General features: G+C 40.3%; 1 protein-coding gene across 4 annotated transcripts in view; it reads right to left on the reverse strand.

The window, feature by feature from the left end:
- Positions 1-16,995, reverse strand: part of ESRRB (estrogen related receptor beta) — a 153,163-nt gene that overhangs the window by 80,823 nt on the left and 55,345 nt on the right. For 2 of the 4 annotated variants that reach the window (XM_081913365.1, XM_081913364.1), the window contains exon 2: positions 12,211-12,273. The exons of the other annotated variants lie outside the window; for them this stretch is intronic. The gene's annotated coding sequence lies outside the window, so the exon portion shown is untranslated. The remainder of the gene's footprint in view (positions 1-12,210; positions 12,274-16,995) is intronic. 4 annotated transcript variants of the gene reach the window in all.

Consider the following 16,995-nt stretch of genomic DNA (forward strand, 5'->3'; position numbering starts at 1 on the left):
CACGAGTTCCCATCACTGCACAAGGTAATTTATTTCATTGACAATCTGTTCTTCCCCTAATAATAGTCAACTGAAATCTATCCTCCAGTAGGGTAAGCCCTTTAGATCTATTCTTGTCCTTTAGGATGGTAGACAAGAAGTCTGTGCCCTTTCCTTTGTGACCACCTTTCAGGCATTGTGTCACCCGCCTTCTTCTCTTCTCCATAACCAGTTCCTTCAGCCTGTCCTCACAGGTCCTGCTTTCTGTAGCTCTGACTGTCTTCACTGCCCTTCTCTGAACTTGCTGAAATTTGGTAATGCTTCTTAAAATGCTGTAGCAGAACAGGTAGGGCACAGTCCTCCCGATGAGGTTTGATTGGCTCAGAATAATGTTTCGCTTGTGCTTGACTACAGTCCCAAGACCCTATTCATATATTCTACCACCAAGCCAGGCCTCCCACACCCAACATCTGTGCATTTTACTTTAATTCTTGCATAAAGAATTGGTCAGTGTCAGCCCAATTTTTCATTTTGTCCAGGTAGTATTGACCCCCCCCCCATCTTCTGAGGTGTCAGCCATCCCTCCTTCCCAGTTTAGGGTCATAATGACCTCGTCTTAGCCTTTGAGTGAACTTGCCCTCTGCTAGGGGTTTCTTCTTTGCTGCCAACTTCCAGTTCTTGTTCTGTGTCTGGTGTGCAATTCTGCTTCTGAGCCCTTTACTCATCTCAGATGTGTGTGCGCGCTTTAAAATCCCAATAATAATCATCTTTGCAACTTCAGCGAGTTCACACTTCATCTCCTCTCACACCTCATTTGGCATTTTTGTCCTTTGTGCATTTTACCAGTGCAAACTACTCCCTGGTTACTACTCTGGAGCTTCCTCCCAAACACTCCAAATTACTCCCAAAGAGCTAAAGGAATCGTTTCATGCACTGGAAGCATGAAACCTTAACTCGGAAGGAAGCAGCTGGTGATTTGAGTCAATAAATGCACCTGGCAGGGTTTTGCAAAAGTGATTATCTTGTGCTTCTAGCTGTTGGCATAAGGAGTGTGCAACTAGTGGTTCCGGGGCAATTGCTGGCCACCGAATTATGCCACCTGCCCTCCCCATCTCTCCTGTCCTTGCTTGCCTAGAAGCTAAACAAGGTTGTGGAAAGGGAGGCCATGTAGTCACTTCCAACTCTGGGAATTTGAGACAATAATAATAAGGGGTTGTTTCCCACCCCCCCCCCCAGAATAACCACCCAAGAAAATCTGTTGCATTTAAATTGATTTGATTTTACCCATTTGTGAGCCCTTCATTCAACCCTTTAGGATGAAAAACAGCAGCAGCAACAACAACAATAACCATTAAAACCGGCATAAAATAAAAACAAAGAAAAATCTAGAAGACTGTCCTATTTTTAAAAGGCAGGTTTAAAACATCCCACCCATTCCACAGATAATTAAGAGCCAAAGGTCCAATGAAAAAGAAATGCCTTTGCCTGGTGCCTAAAGCTATGCAATGATAGCACCACAGAGCCATTGCTGAAAATGCCTGGTTTCATGTTGCCACTCTCTGAACCTCCCATGAAGGATCACACAAAGAAGGGCCTCAGATGACAATCGCAGGGCCTGGGTTGGCTCATATGGGCAGAGGTGGTTCTTGAGGTACTGGGACCCTGAGCTGCATAAGTCTTTATAGGTCAAAACCAGCACTTTGAATTGGGCCTGGAAACTAACTGATAGACAGTGTTGTCGAGACCAGGATTGGTGTTACGTGCTCAGACTGTTTTACCCAGGTGAGCAACCTGGCTGCTAAATTCTGCGCCAGCTGCAGTTTCCAAATCACCTTCCAAGACAGCCCCACATAGAATGCATTGCAGTAATCTAACCTAACGGTTACCAGAGTGTAGACAAGTTAGCCTACCCCTGTCAAGAAAGGGATGTAGCTAGGCAAGCAGCTGAAGCCTATTGAAGGCACTCCACACCACCAAGACCACCTGACCCTCAAGTGAGTGTCTTGGATCCAGACCCCAAGCTACATGGCTGCTCCTCTAGAGGAAGTGTGCCCCTATCTAAAGCAGGCCACCTACCATCTGTCCAGTCTAGGAAACTGCTCACTAACAGCTCCTCAGTCTTATCTAACTGAGCTTCAGATAAGTCCATAAGTCTCTCATCCGGTCCATTACTGAACCAAGCACATACACTACAACACACCTGCAGATGTAAAGGAGAAGTAGAGCTGTATGTTAACAGCATTTGGCTGACAAGATACTCCAAGACTCTGGATTAAAGTGTATGCAACAGATTTTCCTGAAGCTTAATTTCAATTCCCCATGGTTCCACATCAGTTTGCTCCCCCCTCTTTTTTTCCAAGTTTTCATGAAAATCATCAGCATTTTAGTGCAAATTTCTCCTAACATGTATTTTGTGTGCTTAACATACATATTTTTGCAAAACCAGTTTGCCTGATATAATGCACTAATATGTGTATCTGAAGGACCCTTTACCCTAGTACAGTGGTACCTCATGTTAAGTACTTAATTCGTTTCGGAGGTCTGTACTTAACCTGAAACTGTTAACCTGAAGCACCACTTTCGCTAATGGGGCCTCCTGCTGCCGCTGCGCTGCTGGAGCACGATTTCTGTTCTCATCCTGAAGCAAAGTTCTTAACCTGAAGCACTATTTCTGGGTTAGCGGCATCTGTAACCTGAAGCGTATGTAACCTGAGGTACCACTGTATATGTATTTTTGTACATATTTCTTGGCTGGAGAACTGCACTGCAAAATTCAGAGACGTGCAAATTTCAAAGGAATGCTTTTGTTTTTGTCTGTGTATTGTTCTGAAAAGTGTAAATTAAGTCGGTTCGCCTTCAAATGCTACATGTATCAAATTTCTTTCCCCAACCCTAGCTGGGAACAGGGGAGCAGGCAAAGGTGCCCATCATGGAGCCCAGAAAATGTCCCAGTATGCTAAATGCTTGTGCTGGGTCTGGTAATCATGAGGGTTATAAAGTTTTCATTCTTACAGTTAGTATTATCAAGCGTCAATATCCTATGCAGAAAAAAGGTACGAATGAAAATTTATCAGCATTTTAGCGTGGAGTTATCCTAAGACACACATTTCTGTATGAAATTTTGCCAAATATACACTTAAAAAAAAAAACATTTCCCCTAACGTAGTGCAATGTTGTGTGTTGTTTTCACTATTACTGTTTATGCATTTTAAAGCACACTTTGCACTGGCTTACACATTTTATTTTGCCCCTTCTCTGTCTGAAGAATCGCATGGCAAAATTTGAAGCAGTGCAAATTTTGAAGGATGGTTGGTTGTGTCCCAGTTCATGCATTCTTTCAGAAAGTGAAAATTAGCTGGGCTTGCCTTTAAATGCTAACTGAATCAAATCCCCATCCCTTTCCCCAAGTTTATCTCTCCCAACCCCTATAGGAAGCAGTTTGGTCCATTTGTTTTGTGGCAATCAGCTAACTTCTGTGCTCAAAAGCATCTGAAATTCAGTCTTGAACTCCTGAAGCTTTTCTTTTTAATCACAGTTTATTTCCCATTGTAAAAAGCAAGAAATTCAAGCACCCTATTATAACCCTTATAATGAAGTTGAATGAGAGGCATGGCCATGTACATATAGCAGAAAATTGACATGTTTTCCTGCCTGTTTTAAAAGAAAAATATTTTTTCCAAAGAAAATGAAACTTGCAATGAAAATAAATTTTAAAATGAAATATTATGTGCCAATTTACAGCAATAGTATGGAAATAACTGAATGATTCAATAGCTTGTTTCAAAACTACTTATACAGGAAAAATAAAGACGAGCTTAATGTAAAAAAATGAAACCCTGCTGAACTCCCTAATGAGGTTTAGAAATTGAAAGCTATTTAAAAATTGGTGCAGACCACAAATTCGACAATTTGCAAATGTAAGGATATCATAGCTGTGGTCATTTGTGTACATAAATGTGTTTTTCAGTCCAGTTTAAACAACTGCACAAATCGCTTTCTGATATTTATCTACCCACTTTATGATGCCCATCCTCACTTGTGAATGATTAGACCCGGCCAGACTTTTGTAAAATCAGAGCTCTGCACAATGAATAATGTAGAGAAACCAAGAATTTCATGATTGAAGGAAAGTTAAGCATTTAAAATCTCGCTGATTTTAATTGAAGAGATATAGGCTGCAATTCGGCACGAACCTGCCTGGGAAAATGCCCCACTGAATTTACTTCTGAGTAATGTGAACTTACTTCTGAGTAATATGCATAGGATTGCAGCATAAAGTCTCCCGCTAAAATCAATGGGACTTAAAAGTTATTAATTTGGGGTGGATCTTGCCCTTTTTTAATCCCAGGGCCACAAATTTATTGGAGGCAGAAAATGACTTCTACTATAAAATAGTTAACATTCAGCACATCAATGGGCAGCATTGAACATTTCTTCATTTCCTATACAAACAGAGTGAAAACTAGACAAAAGGACCTAGGCAGAATAAAAAATATAAAGTCATATTTGTCTAGCATTATAAAAACATAATGCGAAAGCAACACACATTAAATAATAAACTGTGGTTTTGGAAACAACAATAGACATAGAAGGCAGAATCTGAAACCTAGGGAAGCAATTAATAGAGGATAAAATAAAGATACTGAGTGTTTAGAATAGAGGAAAAAACAGCTATGCCAAAAAGAAAGGAAAAGAAAGAGGTTGCAGTGCTCTTGGGAGTAAACACTTACTTGGGAGTAAACTCCACTGAGTAATGTGGGATTTACTTCTGAGTAAACACATATAGGATTGCACTGTAAATTGCCTGCCAAGGGAATCTTGTCATTCAGTGAAGATGAAGATTTCTCCATGTGGGATTATAGCACTGTGTTGCAAACTGAAACTTTGGAAGCACCAAAAGCTATGAAGTGATATACCTGGCCCACAAGGCAAGATTAAGGCCGAACCGTTATAGTATATGGATTAAATGGTGAGCTTAAAGCAACAGTGGTAGAGGCATTTTTAAAAATATATAGAAAAGAAAATGCAAAAACACCAAATATGATAGAAAAAGGTAGAAAGAAATATTTGTAGAACGGGATTAATTTAATTGCAAAATAATTTTTATGGCTGGAAAAGGAATGAGGGAGGCTAATCATTGATCCTATGAAAAGGAGTCTAGATAGACTACTGGAATGTACTCTGTTTATTCTGCAATGTGCTCATTTACCAAAGACAGCTGCCTATACAGAGCAGCAACTAGTATTGACAACTATATAGCTGTGTCTGCCCTAACTGGACAAAATGAGATTGCACCAATTAGAAAACATCCTTCAGGACAGAATCCTGAGATAGTAAACAGAAGCCCGTTAGAGAATCTGATCTGTATGCTCATCTCAAGCACTGCAAAATTGTGCCTGAGAAAGGGATTAAACAATCATCAAAGTACGGCAGAGGAATTTGTATTTTGCCTTTCAAACCACAACGTAATTTCATTACCTCTCAGGATTACATCTGTAAAAAGAATACCATGGCTGACCCTCCAGTGCAATTCAACAGCGACCATGCCTCTTGGCTCTGCCGAAAACCATGTGCTGCTGCTAAAGTGTCAACCGAGTCCTGTAGGGGGCTGTCGAGTTCTTCTGCATTCACATTCTGTGGCTGCCACAGCATATGGACCCGAAAAGCGTGCAGAGCTATTTGGAGGAGGATTGCAATGATGCTAAACTGAGCTAGTCAAAGACTTTTTCACACCTCCTCTGTAAAGCAGCATGTCTGCTTCACGCTAAACAGATAAGTAGACACATCTTCCACGTTTTTCCATTAAGCCTTCATGGAACCCAAGCTTACATTACATTTGCAATGACCAAGGTGGATTTTTTTAAAGGCTTCCATTGCTCTGGGACACAAAATGCTGCCATTAATTACACTCTATTAACGAGCACCATGCAGCACAATCCTATGAATGTATACTCAGAAGTAAGTACAACTGTGCTGAATGGTGCGTACTCCCAGGAAAGTGTTATGGCCGCGATGTACACCTATGTACATCTATGTAATATGTACACCTATGTACACCTATAAGTAATACCAATGAACACAGTGAGCCTTAGGTAAAGGGACCCCTGACCATTAGGTCCAGTCGTGGCTGGGGTTGCTGCGCTCATCTTGCTCTATTGGCCAAGGGAGCTGGGTCATAGGATGACTAAGCCACTTCTGGCGAACCAGAGCAGCACACGGAAACGCTGTTTACCTTCCCGCCGGAGCGGTACCTATTTATCTACTTGCACTTTGACGTGCTTTCGAACTGCTAGGTGAGCAGGAGCTGGGACCGAGCAACGGGAGTTCACCCCGTCACAGGGATTCGAACCGCCAACCTTCTGATCGGCAAGTCCTAGGCTCTGTGGTTTAACCCACAGCGCCACCCACGCCAGTGAGCCTTAGTTCTGAATAAAAATGTGCAATACTACGTATCATGTTAACTCCCCCATCCCTTTGCATTACCAGGTAAACTGAATGAAAAAAGTTGACCGGAATGGCTTCCTGTCTACATGAACAGCAGTTGCAACACATGTACCAGATTAAAATGTGTTCTAACTTTTAGTGCCCCTTGGTCTTAAAAGCAAAACAGATTTTTCTTGCAGCGCCATACCCAGCGTCATCATTCTGTCTTCATTTTCCTTCCCAATCTATATAACATAATCTGATGTTGACAGAGTGCTCTTGACTGGGCAGTGACAGATAAAACAGAGCTCCCCATATGCCTCAGTCATCTTCACAGCCTGATCACTAGGACTACTTGTCCGAATAACAGCTGAGCGCGAACTCTGCTCTTAACCCTCGGTAAATGTGCAACTTTTGCCTGTGAAATGTAATAATAAGAATGTAGCACATCAGTTGGCACGATGCTTTACAGAATACAAGAGGACTGGCCTCGGCTCTCAGCAGTTTATAATTTTAAATTACCAGAGGAGAACAAGAATGGAACTGAAGTGGAGGCAGGGATAAATAGGGGGAAATGTGTATATGACTCGTGTCAAACCTATTTTGGTTTGGTTACAGTAGTACATATTATGCGATAACCGTATTATAAACAACATTTCATTAACGAATCAAATTAATGGATCAAATTGCTTTTGTTTGATTAAAACAGTGTTTCTAAATAATCAGGAGGATTTCTTAAAATGGCTAATAATTATTTAATGTGCTTTTTTACAAAATAAAATAAAATAAAATAAAGGGTGGCCAGTTCCACCTTAGAAGAGGTGATAGTTTTATTTCTGTATATTTCTCTCACACAGAGAAGTAGTGACTCTTCGAAAATGGTGGATGTTGTGATACAAAATCAAAGAAACAAAGACTAGAATCCAGCTGGAAGGGCCTTTGCTCCAGCAGATGCCTCCATCAACAAAAGAAGAGGGGAGATTTCCCCGTCCAACTTGAAGCCCCCTCAGATGGAAAGCATTGGGGAGAACATCCAAATCAGGTATGCCAGAGAAATGGGGAATCCACAAAAAGTCACCTCTCCTTCTCTTCCATTAATGGAGGTGCCTGTTGAATCAGATTTTGTGCATAGCCAAAAAAAACCACTAAATCAGATTCTACTTTTAAGAAAAAAACAGCTTTATTTGTTTGTAAATTTATGCAAAATCAACTAAGCGATTAATTAAAACTCATAGAATTGACTATGATTTCTTTAATGAACAGTCCTGACTCTAATCAGTAAGAATAAAAGTAATCCCAAATATGAATATTATATCTTCTAAAAAAAAATGTTGCACTGAAAGTCCATGTGAATATTTCATGGACCTAACACGTCAGAGCTTTTTGAAGTTTCTATTCTGTGTTTGCGCAAAAATTTAAAGTGTTCGTGTTTTGATTCCAATCTGCTGTAACCTCAAAACAGCAGGTTCATCACATTTTCCCCAAGCTGAGCAAAGTAGGCAAAATGGCACATTGAACACCACTACCATATCATAAGAAACTGCTTTATACTTAACCAGACTATTGGTCCATCTTGCCCATTAGCATCAACGCTGACTGGAACAGGCTCTCCAAGTTTTGAAAAACCCTATCCAGGGACTGAACCTGGGACATTCCAGTTGCAAAGCAGATGTTCTACCACTGAGATATCTCAGTGGATCTAGCTGATACTTCAGCTAAACAAAACACTCAACCCAGGAGATGGTTTTACAGTTTTGAATCCATGTGCTCTCTGAACAGAGGTGTGGGGATAGAGATGAAGCTTGTGGGAAAGCGGGGCTTTTGGTCACCTGACATCGTAAGTCTGGCTGCAAGCAAATTAATAGAATAAGCAGTGATAGTTTGTCAACAGCAGATAAGGAACCTGAGAAGGGACACATCACAGGGGGATGTGATCTGGAGCAGGGGTAGGGAACTTGTGGTCCTCAAGACATTGAGAAAGTACAACTCTCAACATGTTGGCCATGCTGATTTGGGATTATGGGAATTGGATGGCGACTTCTCGGGGTCCACAGGGTTCCCATCTTTGCCTTGTAGTCATGAGGAGAAGAATCCTCTCCTAAAAACTGAGATGGTGCAGACGGGCTCAACAACGGCAATAAATGAATAAAAAGCAGCCAAGGCTCCTCTGTTATACAAAGCACCCATTACACAGGAGGAAATAAAAAGTATTCCAAAGGCTGGGATAGCCTGACTTAAAATTACCTTTAGTATTTATGTACTAAACCATAACCTCACCAGGGCAGGAACCGATGTGAATAAATGTGCATAGCGTATGGAACTGAAAACAGTGTTGGTGAACGAACATCCAAATCTCCATCTGGCTTTCAATGGAAAGTAATAATCTAAATCCCTTTGAAAAGCTCTATCCAACTAATGAGCAACAGTAGCAAGAACTGCTCTCGTTCAAATGTGCTTTGTAACCATCGCTTTACCTTACAAATGCTTTCGAATGAAGTGAATTATCTCTGAAGGGACTCAGAACTTGTAACAGACACTAGCTGTGTGACCTCTGTTAATCCACCCAATATTAGGCTCGTTAGTCATCAGGATAACAACTGTATTTTGCAAATCAGGCACTGTTATCAGATAGACCAGCAAGACCCTATACAATGTCTAATAGTCCAACAACATCGGCACCAAGATATATAACTGCTTCTATACAAAAACCTCTCTTCTAATCCCTCTTAAACTCAACAAGACTGATTGGTTTTTATTATTCATGAATTAATTTTTAACACTTGGGCCAACAAGGGAATTGAATCTATACAATTTTGCACAGACTGAGGCAAAGAAGCTTCACTCTGACAGAGAGAAAAAGACCGTCTGATTCTCTCATTCTTCAATCGACAATTAAATAGTGTTTACTCTATTTCCCCTAAATTCCTACATGCGAGTTGAAAAGAAAAGTGAATCAATGCAAGATTGTTTGGGTATATGCATTTCTCATATTTATTCCTCAGATATATATATGGATCAAACATATTTTGTGAACAAATGCGGTATTAAGGCTCAACTGCACTGGTTCTTTAAAGACAGAAAAGTATTTTCAGAAGATGAGGAACTCTCAGATCAGTAAGAAAGGGGAGCAGTCATGGATATCTTTTTTTGCAGATGCCTTCTGCAATATTAGTCTGAGAACTAGAATTGCGAAAAAGGAAACTATCTGTTATTTTAAAAGAATAGTTGATGTTTTATGAGTTAAAAAAAGAGAAAAGTTGTTTGATGCAATTAAGTGTTTTCAAGAGCAATCTTTTGTGATGGCTTCTAGGGGAGAGGCATACAGTACTGAATTTCTCATATTGTAATAAATGCTGAATGTACAATACCCCAAAATACTCCTTCCACAAAGTTCTTGAAGAGCCTGTATGAAACATACATGAAACTAGAGGATGATAAATCCACAGAATCAACCTGCTTGATTGTTGCCAGACTATGGCAGTGATTTGTTAATGCTCTGTACATCCAGGTTTTTATCTTAAATTTTAACAAGGCAAAAGCAGCTATTGCCTGCTTCTGCAACATGCTGCTTGCTCTCCTGCTCTGTTTGCTCCACATCAAACTATATCTTCCAATAAGCCATATGAACACTATATTTACATTTTACATTACTGTGCATTTCTGTTATCTTTATACAATAATCTTTGACGTTTCACAAGCATCGACACAGAACTACCTTTTAAGGGAGATAAGATTAAGTTTATTCTATTGCTGCAGACTGATATGCTTAGAGATACAGATGGTGATAAATGTAGACTGCAGGTACAGATTTAAAAGTACATTCATGCTGTATGTAGAAGGCTATACATATAGCATATTCATACTTCTGTGTACTAAATACGCACCTATACTGGGCGTAGTTCACACTGATTTACATATATATATATATTCTCACATGTACTATATGTGTGTAAATGTAGTACAGAAACCCACCGTGTATGAAAGCCTTTGCATATATATACACACATTACTCAGGCTTACGAATGCGACTGAAAACAGATTCCTTTCTATCACCTATGCAATGCCTGCATGAGAAGAAAGGTACAGACACGTGAAGCTAAGTCATCCATTACCCTTTATTAAAAGTAACACCTGAATGCACCGATTGCTACCTTTCTCGAAAGGGGGCATTGCTACAACCTGTTAATGCAGGATCCACGACTAGAGAGAAGTCAAGGCAAGCCTTTCTAAAGGGTACTGGGACATCAGCCGAAGAAGCCCAGCCTGGGATTATCTTTGTGCCTGGAAGGAAGGTTGTGACAAGCAACACCTTCTCCCCCTGCCTCTGGTCCCAGGTTAGACTGCATTGCAGACTACCCTGACTCCGTTGTCACAGCATACCAAACCAGGTAGCAACACAAAGGCCCCCTTCCTTGCAGATACCTCTTTTTGACAAAGCAAGACTTGTATGCCAAGCTGACTGCTAAAGTGTGGCAGGCAATGGGCATTAAGGTTTTAGGTTTCACCGGATCTGCTGCCGCAGCACAAATACCCCCGCAATTCTCCCCACCACCACCCATCCTCCCTGAGTTACTAAAAAAGTAGATGGCATAAAAATAGTAGCACTTGAGATGTTGAATGAAGTGGTAAGAGGAGAGGGGTGGCAAAAGGACAGAAGTACTTGGAAAAGGATAATGTGGGTAGTGGCAGCTTATAAACAGGATTTTGAATGGAGATGTGCCTCAGCTATTTACCATCAACATTTGATGTTAATTTGAAGTAATTTCCACATATTAAATGCATAATGTGTTTATAGCAATCAAAAGCAAAGACCCTGTAACTCAGATGCCATTTTGTATTAGAGCGTGTTTTCGCTTTTTGGTTGTTTTCAAGAGGTGGGAAATCTACAGAGCATCTCAGGAATAAGCCCCCGCTACTAATCTAATGACTGTCCTAGAAAATGTGAAGACCTGTTCTCCCCTGAAATGAATATCCATATTCTTAACAGCCTCTACGCAGATACATAATAAACAATTATAGGTAACTGGCATTCGCTTACATTTAAAAATGCGTAAAAATTTATTTGCATAAAGACCATCTTGCAAAGCCATTGGCTGAAGAGACCTATAAAATGACATGTATAGCAGTAAAAGGATATGTTCTTGGTCCCTGGGGCACACTTAAAGAATATTATAAAATCTATTTTACCGATAAAATTATATTTATGTCCTTTACCTCCCCCTGTATTTTTACAGGAAAGAAGCAACAGTATTTCAAACAGCAGTTCTCCTATATAATACCAAACCAGGTAAGTAAACATTTTTTAAAAAACATACTTTTTACCCTATGCTTGGCTAAGCAAAACAATATGCGCTCAGGTACCATTAATAATGAGTGTTGCATTTCAACAGAAAGGTGTTTTAAAGGGTAAGAGTGTAAGAGTAAAACTTGAATTACAAAAGAAAAAGAAATTCCCCCCAAAATTAATGTCCACTGATAGGAAGTCAGGTTTTATATGTATACGTTGGGTGGTAGTCAGCTAGAACAGCTCAGTTAAAGTATATACTGTCAACCCAAAAGACAGATAAAAGACCATCTCCTTCGTCACCACAGAAGATGCTCCCAGCTGGAGGTCTTGAACACTACCCAACTGTTATTTGCTGCATACAAGGCATATGAAAATAGTTTTAGTTGAACAAGAAAGGAACATGTGGGCCCAAGGATATGACCAAATTTTGGGAGCCTGCCTGTGGTGTTTCCCTTTCCTCCCAGCCACCCCATAAACAGGATGCAATAATTATGGAGATACCCTAGAAATCAACGCCTCACCGGCAATGCAGAATCGGACAAGATACGCCGCCTCTCTCTATTCTCAATCCATTCCCTTTCACACTAAAAAACAAAACAAAAACAGCTTGGTCATGGCATGTTACTGCAACTTAAATACTGCACACAAAAGGGACAGAAAAGAACCTCTAGCATGACAAAATTTGCATGAGAAAGCAAAGACCTCCTGGACATGCACACACTCAAAGTTTGCGACTTTCTGAATGGACTCTGTGTCTGCTGTTTGCACGACACTCCGGAGGTAAGAATATTATTTGCAGGTTGATAAAATTAGCAGGGAACTTGGACGTTTAGGGGAGGTGATCCCAAAAAAATCTAAACATGGAGATTTCTCCCTGGGGAGTGAGAAAGTGAACTCTACACGGTAGATGCAGGAAAGACAATAGAGAAAAGGAAGGGACAAAATCAGTCACAAAGCTATCACAAGTTGCGCGACCACATTGTGCCACATGCTCTTCGCAATTTGCCGGTGCAAAATACAACCGGATAATTAAGGGCAATGCCGTCTGCAGCGCTCATGAGCACCAAGCAGCTCAGCAAACTAGTATATGTTAGCACATTCTTCTTTCACACGAGGAAAAAATGTAATTCTTTCTGGAGAGAGCTCGGAGCACAGGGAACACTAGGAACAAGCAGAAATCTATGAACAGCAGATATGCCCAGACAAAAATGCAGAGTTGGCACAGGTTAAACAACGCACACCATTCCTGTTTGGCTAACACAGGGTCAAGTCATGTGCAGCGAAAGTTTCAACTCCTTAATCCCCCAGAGCTTGTTTGCTAATTACATTTGCAATTACAAACATGACAAAGATATTATTCTGCAGTGCTTTCCACTTCAAGCAGGCGCACTTTCCCTAACAGATAGTCACCTCCAGCAGCACACAGCTCACAAGTGTTTCTTGACAGACAAAATAACTGGCACTTCAGCTGTAGAGGCCACTTTGTGGGCAGTCCAAGTGGAAAGAGGAGGCAGGAAAGAGCTTTCGAGACAGGAGGCCAAGGCAGGGCAGAGAAGGGAGAAAAATTAACTTGTAAGAGCTCCATAAAAATTATTCTCCAGAAGTGAAGCTCTCCCCCCTTCAAGTCTCTCTCGGGGTTTATAAATTGCAAAATTCACCCCAACTGATACAATTTCAAGTTGAACTTGTGCTTTTCTGTCTTACATCAAAACCTGCTAGCTGTGTGGAAATAAAGCATACTCCCACCCCACCCCGGTTAATTTCTAGAGTTGGTCGTGAATGGTATTTGTTATGTTGACCTATCCCTAAACCAATTCATTAATATCTACAGCATCTTTAGTTTCACGCTTTGTAAGAGGTTACTGTGGGACGCCTGTGCTGTGTGTGTGTGTCTTTGACACTCCCTAGATAATGAAACTATTTCCCCACCTGTTCATATGCATAGGAATAAAAATAATAAAATCGTTATTGAGCAGCTGTCAAACGAAGCGTGCCAATCTCACTTTTAGCGTGAACTTAATATGTTTACTCAGAGGTATGTCCCACTGAGATCAGCAGAGCTTACTCTTTAGTAAACATGCTTGGGATTGCAGCATATTTAAAGGAAGTTGAAGGAGCTTCTAAGTGTCTCAAGGGTGCCCTAAGGTTCCACCCACAACAGGGTTACCACGACCATTTATCAACCCCAGTGTGGTAGTAGGAACAGAACAGAGCTATAAGCATTTCTGGCTTATTCAGCTTTTGCTATTTCTTTCTGTATGTAAATGCATCACAAACATTTAGACATGCTTATGAGATATCTAGCATGACTGCATTCATGAAATGTGGTTACATAACAGTTTAAATCTATACTCTCCCCCCCCCCACCGCAAATCTTGGAAGTGATTGTATATCCGGAACAAAAATATTTCAGATCTTTAGAGTTATGGCACATATGGAATTTCTTACTGGAGGGATTAAATAAGTGTGGATGTGAAAGACATGACACACACACACCAAACTTTAAAATGAGAGAACAGTAGAGAGCGTGGGAGTGGATCAGAAATTTAAAGAGAGAGGATTTCAAGTACCATATTCTCCCAGAAAAATAATAATAACCACGGTGAAATTTCTGTCACAGCAACTTTCTCTGACGCAATTCCTCCAAAGTCTTGTCCCTCTCAGGCTAAACACAATATCTATTGATTGCTTTCAATCAATACAATGAAAATATCCCTGTCCCGCTGCATTTCCTTCCCTGAAATATTAATAATAAATTGATCTTTCCATAATTTTCAATAATTGATATGAAAAAGTAGGACCTGAAAGACAGGCAGAAGAAAGGCTAACATTTTCTTTTCACATTCAAGACTAGCCTGGCTCTTGAAAAGGGGACCCAGCGACACAATAGGAAATCTGTTCAAGGGACAAGCTAAGTCCCGTTCCTTTGCATTACAGCTTCTTCTTGAATTAATTTGTCAGTAAGAAAATAGACACACAGAGCAACAACTCCCTATTGTAGGTACACAAGAGCGCCCAGAACACTTACAGCTTCATTCAGTCTCTCTGTTTAGAATCCCCCCCCCCAATTCACAAATCTGGAGAGAAGGGGAAAAGAGCAACCACTCCTCACTCTAGATTTCCAGGAGTGCCTAGAAGTAAAGTAGCTTCATTCAGCTTTTCTGACAATACAGAAGCAATTGCACTTCAACAATCCTTCAGAATCTAAGTCACATTTCTTTGGCCTGTAAATAAGGATCAACAGAATCAAATGCAAAAGATAATAATTATCCCCAGTTTATTTGAATACTGAATGGAATCATACGGATTCCTCTAAATCTGGGTTTCCATGTTCACAGGTGAAATTATTATTTTGCACTTTCTTTTGCAGCTGATAACTCATTTATTGGGCCGACATTTCTGCATTTTTATTTAACCTGTCAAAGAAAGCATTTTTAACAGGCACACCTGACAGAATATTGCTGTACACCAAAGTGACATCTTTTTCATAATGTGCTAACCTTGGTCTATTCTATTATTCCATACACACTATTGATTAGGAATGGCAAAAGGTATTGTCCTGCAACATCTGAGGCTATAGCTGAAAGGAAAGAAGGAGGGAGAAATCGCTTCTCATCTTGGGCTGTGACATTAATGCTAAAGCAAACAAAAAGTGCTGAATTTCACTTCAAGGGATATTCTAGGTGTTGACAATTACAGTCTGAAATGTAAGCATGATGTACACGCATAGATACATGCACAGATGTAGCTGGACCTCATACATATTTATGCACACATACAGATCTATATTACACAACTGCTGTACTGCAGACAAGCAGCACTGGTACAGTTTGACTAATTTTATGGACTCTACCTGCCTTGACCTGAAAGAGACAAACTGCAGATTCATTTATACAGCTGGTAGATTTTTGTTTTGTTTTTGGAGGGGCTTTTTTTTTTGTATGCTTGCTAACCCTACTCTTACAAAAAGTTTCAGTTTGCATCTTCTTCTCCGTGTTACATTCAGGCAGGTAGATTTTTCTAACAACGTTTCAGTGATTGCAAGGAATTGCTCCAATATATATATACGGAGATGAAATTAGCAAAAGGATACAGAAATGCTTGAAGTCAAGCTACCAGGGGCAAGATCCTAAGCTTCATGAAGGCTGCTGCTAACACCCCTTTTCAATTCCCTGTTGAAGGGCTCACGTTTGAACTTTCCTAACCCCAGTAGGGTGAAATGCCATGTCCTGAGTGAATAGATGCTGATTTCTTCAGCTCAGTCAGGCCCTGGTGAGAGTCACTGTAGGACAGGATTTGAACTCCGTGGTATGTACTGAGTCCACAGTCCCGGAGACCGGCATGGAATACTTCCCTGCCACATCTGCTACTTTCTCAATATTAAAACATGTTTACTGCAAGTTCCAAATCAGTGTTTGGAACATATAAGGGGAACCAACCACTAGCTGCAGCCATACTCATTTTTTATAATCAAATGGCTTTGCAAAATAAGAAGAGCTCCTTTTCAGTGTTATGAATTAATATGTGCTTCTTGCTTATTTTAAAATAGCAACAATAACCATTACAGAAAAGGACCGGCTTTCAAATAATTGTGCAAATTATCTAAGTGACCAGCATTCAAGGTGGGAATTTGCAACACATGTGCAGACAAATGATTTTTTAAATGCTCTTATAAAATAATCCATACAAATATTTACATATCATTTTAAAAAATGCTCCTACGAACACGTGCGCACCCCAGATGAATTTCCATTTGCACAACCGTAGCTGGCCTTGACTTACACCTTTGCTGTTTTATGCAACAAATATGTAAATGAAAACAGAAATGGGATGCTGAAATAATTAGACCGCGTTCTTCAGAATGCCTTTTACCCTGCACTTTCTCCAGTTACTGGTGTCTTCCAAATCCATTTTTAATGCAATTTATTAAAATCCTCCGGACCTTATATGGCACACAATCCTTCAACATCAACAACAAAAGAAGTCCCATGCCAACTCAGAAAAAAAAACACCACTTCTGCCAAGTCTGATAGGACTATATTTAGTAACATGAAGAACAGTGTACCTCTTCTGCCCATCCATTCCGTTCTAGGAAATCCACCTGGTCCACTTTTGTACCTTTAATTGGAAACCAAGTTAAAACTGAAGCAGAAAAATTGCACCAGGCTCACAGCCCTGTTGGTTACTTTCTATCAAATTTTGCAAGCCATTAAAAACAGAATATGTTAAGTACTTCATTTTGGTTTTCTTCCTGAGTCTGCAACCACCCTTCTTGTTCTACAAGTAGGTTGGATGTGAACAACAAC

This window comes from Podarcis melisellensis, assembly GCF_964234715.1.
Source record: "Podarcis melisellensis genome assembly, chromosome: 1".
In the NCBI taxonomy this organism is placed as follows: domain Eukaryota; kingdom Metazoa; phylum Chordata; class Lepidosauria; order Squamata; family Lacertidae; genus Podarcis; species Podarcis melisellensis.